This window comes from Pteropus vampyrus, unplaced genomic scaffold (genome assembly GCF_000151845.1).
Source record: "Pteropus vampyrus isolate Shadow unplaced genomic scaffold, Pvam_2.0 Scaffold95, whole genome shotgun sequence".
Taxonomy (NCBI): Eukaryota; Metazoa; Chordata; class Mammalia; order Chiroptera; family Pteropodidae; genus Pteropus; species Pteropus vampyrus.
This window is the reverse complement of record NW_011888876.1, coordinates 260366-265334: the sequence shown is the minus strand read 5'-3', so window position 1 is coordinate 265334 and position 4969 is coordinate 260366. Positions and strand designations below refer to the sequence as shown.

Sequence of the window (4969 nt, the reverse complement as noted above, 5' to 3'; positions counted from 1 at the left end):
TATACTTTACATAAACACATACACTCATGAAATTCAAATTTCTTTGCCCAAACGTTGCCAAGTATTTCCATATGTATATATCAATCCTAATGCAAATATTTTTAAACTTCTTAGTTTTCTTTGCTAAAGAAGAATTCATCTCGAACTAAACTGATATGTAGAATAACCTGTTATATGTTTCAGGCAGCAAATATCCAGTTTTTGAGTAGAACTCTTTTTTTAGGCAAGGCAACCCTTAGTTGGCCTCACAGATTGCAAGGACCTTGTCAGCTTACGATTCTTTATTTTTTTATTTTTTTATGCGTACAGCACCTGGTCTTCCTAGGTGGTCTCCCATCCAAGTACTAACCGGGCCCGACCCTGCTTAGCTTCCGAGATCAGACGGGATCCAGCTTCTTCAGGGTGGCATGGCCGGAGACTGAGTAGAACTTTTTTAAAAAGTGGTAATAATAGTCAAAGAGAACTACTTACCCCTGAGGTATAACATTAAAATTATATTTTATGTAAACCTAAGCATATTGCTAAAATTAGTATGATTAGTATTTTGCAGCGTATTTCATATTTTTTTTTTTTAAAAAAGATCTCCTCGAATCCAGAGTTCCTTTCCAAAGCAATGATTTCCAGGCATTTTCCTACTATTAGGTTATTTCATTTCATTAACATGTAAACAGAATTTTCAATCAAAGAACAAAGACTTCACTGTGAAAACTAAAAGGCTAAGACAGTGAATTGCTCATTTTTCACGAGTCCTGCTTGTAGCAGACTTCTGCAATTTGCTCCCAAGGAACAGGGTTTTTTCCCTTTAATCCTCCCCATGACTAGACTCCTTTGTACCGACCCATCGCCTCATCCGACAGTCTCAAGGCACTTTACAAACAAGCACTTATCTTTATGCCTCTGGTGAAGAGGAAGGCAAGCATCAGCACCCCGCTTTACGGGTTGGCAAAATGAGGATGAGATGTGAGGACTTGCCCAGCACTGATAAATGTTAGATCACGCAAGAAGAGCGGCGAGGCTGAGCCCTCCCGGGTCTCACTCACCTGGGAGCAGCCACGCCGTTTCTCCCGAGAACCTGTCAGGTGCTTTAATGCACGTCGACAACCCACTCTCAGCTTTGGTTACGCGAATACAAGTCTGAGCGGGAAGAGCTTCCATTCTTCTGCCATAGAGAGGAAGGGAAAAGTCTAGTTTCATATTCCTCAAGAACTGAAACTTAGAAAGGCCTGCGTATGGCAACCCGAGCACCCCCAAAGTGGTCAATAGCAACATCTTCTTTCTTCTTCCTCGATTTAATTTAAAATACTTTTCCGGTCATGCCACCCTGAACGTGCCCGATCTCGTCTGATCTCGGAAGCTCAGCAGGGTCGGGCCTGGTTAGTACTTGGATGGTAGACCACCTAGGAAGACCCGGTGCTGTAGGTGTGATAAATAAATAAAATACTTTTCACCAAGACATGCTTTTGCTAGACACGGAATCAGAAATGTGATACCACTTACTATGTACCACTTTACACATTGATTTCTTTAAATTAGGAAAGAAAAAAACCACCTTTGGATTTCAAAGGATGGATGATCACTAGACATACACGAAACACCTGCTAGAATATAAGCTTCATTCATAATAGTTTCTGCTGTGCCTGCAGCACTTAGTGCTGTGAGTCATTGATTCTCAATGACTCTCACTATGAGGAATATCAAATGTATGGCCTGCATGGGAGAGGGGAAACGAGTAAGTGATGGGGAGAAAAGGGATTGCGAGCTAGAAATACAGAACATGCCGTTTTTAAACTACATTTGCTTAGTGTCGCGGGGAAAAACTGCATTTAAATTCTAGTCCTAGCACCCATTGTTCGGGTGAGTCTGGTAAGTAACTTCAGCTCTCTGGGACTCATCTATAAAATGGATTAAACTCACAGGGTCCTTGTTAGGTTAGGAAAGGATGCATTTAAATCCCCCAATAAAGGTGCAGCAGGCACTTAACAGGTTGGTTCTCTTCCGTTTTCATATTTTAAAAGATGGGGGGAGAGTTTCGATTTTACACATGCCCAGGAAAGCGGGGTAGCAGAGTCGCATTACAACGCGAGGCGGAGAAGCCCGTGGGCTCTAAATTAAAACCGCGTGGGGGCAAACACGAACCAAGAATGTCCAAACACTGGTGATCTGGAAGCTGGGAGATGACGACAGAGGGGCTCACGATTTTATTTTTTTTAAGTATGTTGGGAAATTTTCTATAATAAAAGGTTGAAATAATAATAATCATTTTTGAATGTACTAACTTTAAAAAGATGAGGGGGCAGGCTTGAGAGTCCCCCAAATCTGGGACTGAATCTTTACTTTCTACTCTGTGAACTTGGGCAAGTTATTTTACCCTTCTGAGCTTCCATTTCCTCTCTTATAAAAGGAATGTGGTTAGCAGACAGCCTCCTTTAGGGTCTGCCTCATCTTTTGAGCCAAGGTCATGGTCTTCTTGTAGCAGCCCCCAACCAAGTACTGAGCAAGATGGTAGCCAATGTCACATACTCCTTGACCAGTGAATGAGCAAGGCAGAGGTACAAAGGCCTGGCTATTTCTGTCCAACATGAGACTCCTTGAAAGGTAATCGTTGCTCTGGGGCTTCCTGCTGGTCCGGTAGAGACTGTCAGGCTGCACTGTGGTCTGATGACTCTGTCGGCCTAATCTCATTTGCTTCCTTTTCTATTCGCAGGTTATTATGTCTCAATCAAACTTAGCGCTCCTGACTCCATCTTCTAATCTTCTTCTCTGATGCTGGCCGTGAATGGTACTTACCTCGGAGGATCCTTGTGAAGACTAAATGAGATGGTGGATGGAAAAACTTTGCACAGCACCTGGGACGTGATGAGTCTGATAATGGGCAATGTCGATGACGATTACTCAATAGTGTTTAAGGCAACGGGGCACGGTGCATGTGAAAATATTACAAGAGCTATAGAGTTTATGTAATTATAAGCTATTTCTATTTTTACGACCCATAAAGAGAGTAGGCAAGTATAAGGTAGAAAGGAAACTGCTCCTACTGGACCGTACTCACTAAAACCACAGATATTAGTCTAAGAACTAATTCTTATTTAAAAATAAAACTCTTTCTAATTACTAGAATGATATGCTCTAAATTATAGTTTAAAAGTTAACAGGTATTATAACTTCTGCAACAAAGAAACTGGAAGTTTCATCTTTTTTTTTGTTGGTGGTGGTGGTAGTTCAAATCTATTCCTAGCATTAAACCATGGGGGCTGCTAAGCTTTACATAAATTTAGCATAGAATTTACAAATCGGATGAGGTTTACGAGTTAAAAGTTGGTCCCAATTGGAAGACTATAATCAATCACTACTAAAAACTCATACACTTTCAATTCACTCCGTATATACATATTTGGCCCTTTTATGATTTTTAAAGTTTTTAACTGGACACATCACTAGGCTCAAGCGACTGTGAGTAAACACTACTAAAACAGGAAACAAATATTTCATTATAAACACTAATTCCAGATGATTTCACACCCACATTCTAAACTCTAATTAGATTAATTTCCCAGGACATGCAAGTAGTCTTGGTAGCTTGCAATTTTTAAGTGTCAAAATAAAGCCTTATTTTTAAATGTGGGTGGTGTTGATGAAACAAGTATGAGTAATACTTGCAGGAAACACAATATTAGCTTTAGCTGGGAAGTGGGTGACACTTGACTAGTCCTTCAAAGAAGTACTTTCCAGGTCACACGAATGTAAAGCAAGAGTTCTAATGTGGTCGCACAGGAAACACAGACACAGAACTCCCTTATGGTGCTTGAAATACAGTTTTGCCTACCACAAACGCCACTGACACAAACGTTCAGGATTAGACCTGACTTATAAAGTGAAGGCAACAAGCTAATATGTAAATATCAGCCACAAAATTGCCAGACCTCCCTGGTTTTGTTTAATATTTACTAACCAGGAAAGACTGTGCAAAGCCTGTTTCAAACGGGGAGGGAGCGATGACAGCATTAAATGTGATTTAGCCTTCTCTTCTGAGGCGGTTCTGCTTCAGTCACCATCGTTCCAGGAGTAACGTCTCCTCTGCTGGCCTTGCTATGTTTATTCCAAACGGAAATCCCCGAAGGGTTAGGGATAACGGGCAGTAGACCGCTCCGAACTGCTGTTAGTGCTGCCCTCCATTTAGTATTCTGCAGCAAGGGGTCATAAGACGTAATTCTCTGAAACTTGGAACTATTCATAGTTAATTCCTTCAAGGTTAGAAAAGCATCAGTATTGCCTAGTTTAAAATTTTAACACATTATCAAGTGTTCTTATGTGAACACACACATACACGTTCCGCGTAAGCAGCTTGAGTAACAGAAGAAACACATCTTCGAGCCCTAAAAGAGGAAAAGAAGCTTAGCCTGTGTATTCGTGAAACTAAAACTGCTCTGAAAACTAAAGTCTATTAAAGAAGAAGGTACCTAGAATTATAAAAAATGTTTACAACTGCCAAAGTGCAGAAAGGTGTCAAAATTATTACTTAAAAGAAAAAGCAGTCTACGGCCATGCCACCCTGAACGTGCCCGATCTCGTCTGATCTCGGAAGCTAAGCAGGGTCAGGCCTGTTAGTACTTGGATGGGAGACCACCTAGGAAGACCAGGTGCTGTAGGCGTTAAAAAAATAATAATAATAAGATAAAAAAGCGAATGCTAAAACAAAAAGGAGAAAAAAGAATTCATTCGCTGATTCAGTAAATACTTATCAAACTCCTACATGAGTCAGGCATTGTTCCCAGCAGCGCTGGGAGAGAAGTCTTTCATGTTGCCTTTTAAAAGTGCGTATCACAGTCAGTGGCACCACAGTCATCACGCTGTTGAATGCACATCGTACGCCTGGCATTCTCCTAAAAGCACACATTAAAAAAATCGCGTCCACCAAACTAATATAACATATTGAATGTCAATTCTAATCGAAGAAAAATTATGTACAGTC

At 40.7% G+C, this 4969-nt stretch overlaps 3 pseudogenes; 2 read left to right on the top strand and 1 right to left on the bottom strand.

Moving 5' to 3' along the window:
* Positions 1–300: 300 nt before the first annotated feature.
* LOC111742502 lies at positions 301–419 on the bottom strand (annotated as a pseudogene).
* Positions 420–1303: 884 nt separating this feature from the next.
* LOC111742505 lies at positions 1304–1422 on the top strand (annotated as a pseudogene).
* Positions 1423–4531: 3109 nt separating this feature from the next.
* On the top strand, positions 4532–4649 carry LOC111742484 (annotated as a pseudogene).
* Positions 4650–4969: the final 320 nt, after the last annotated feature.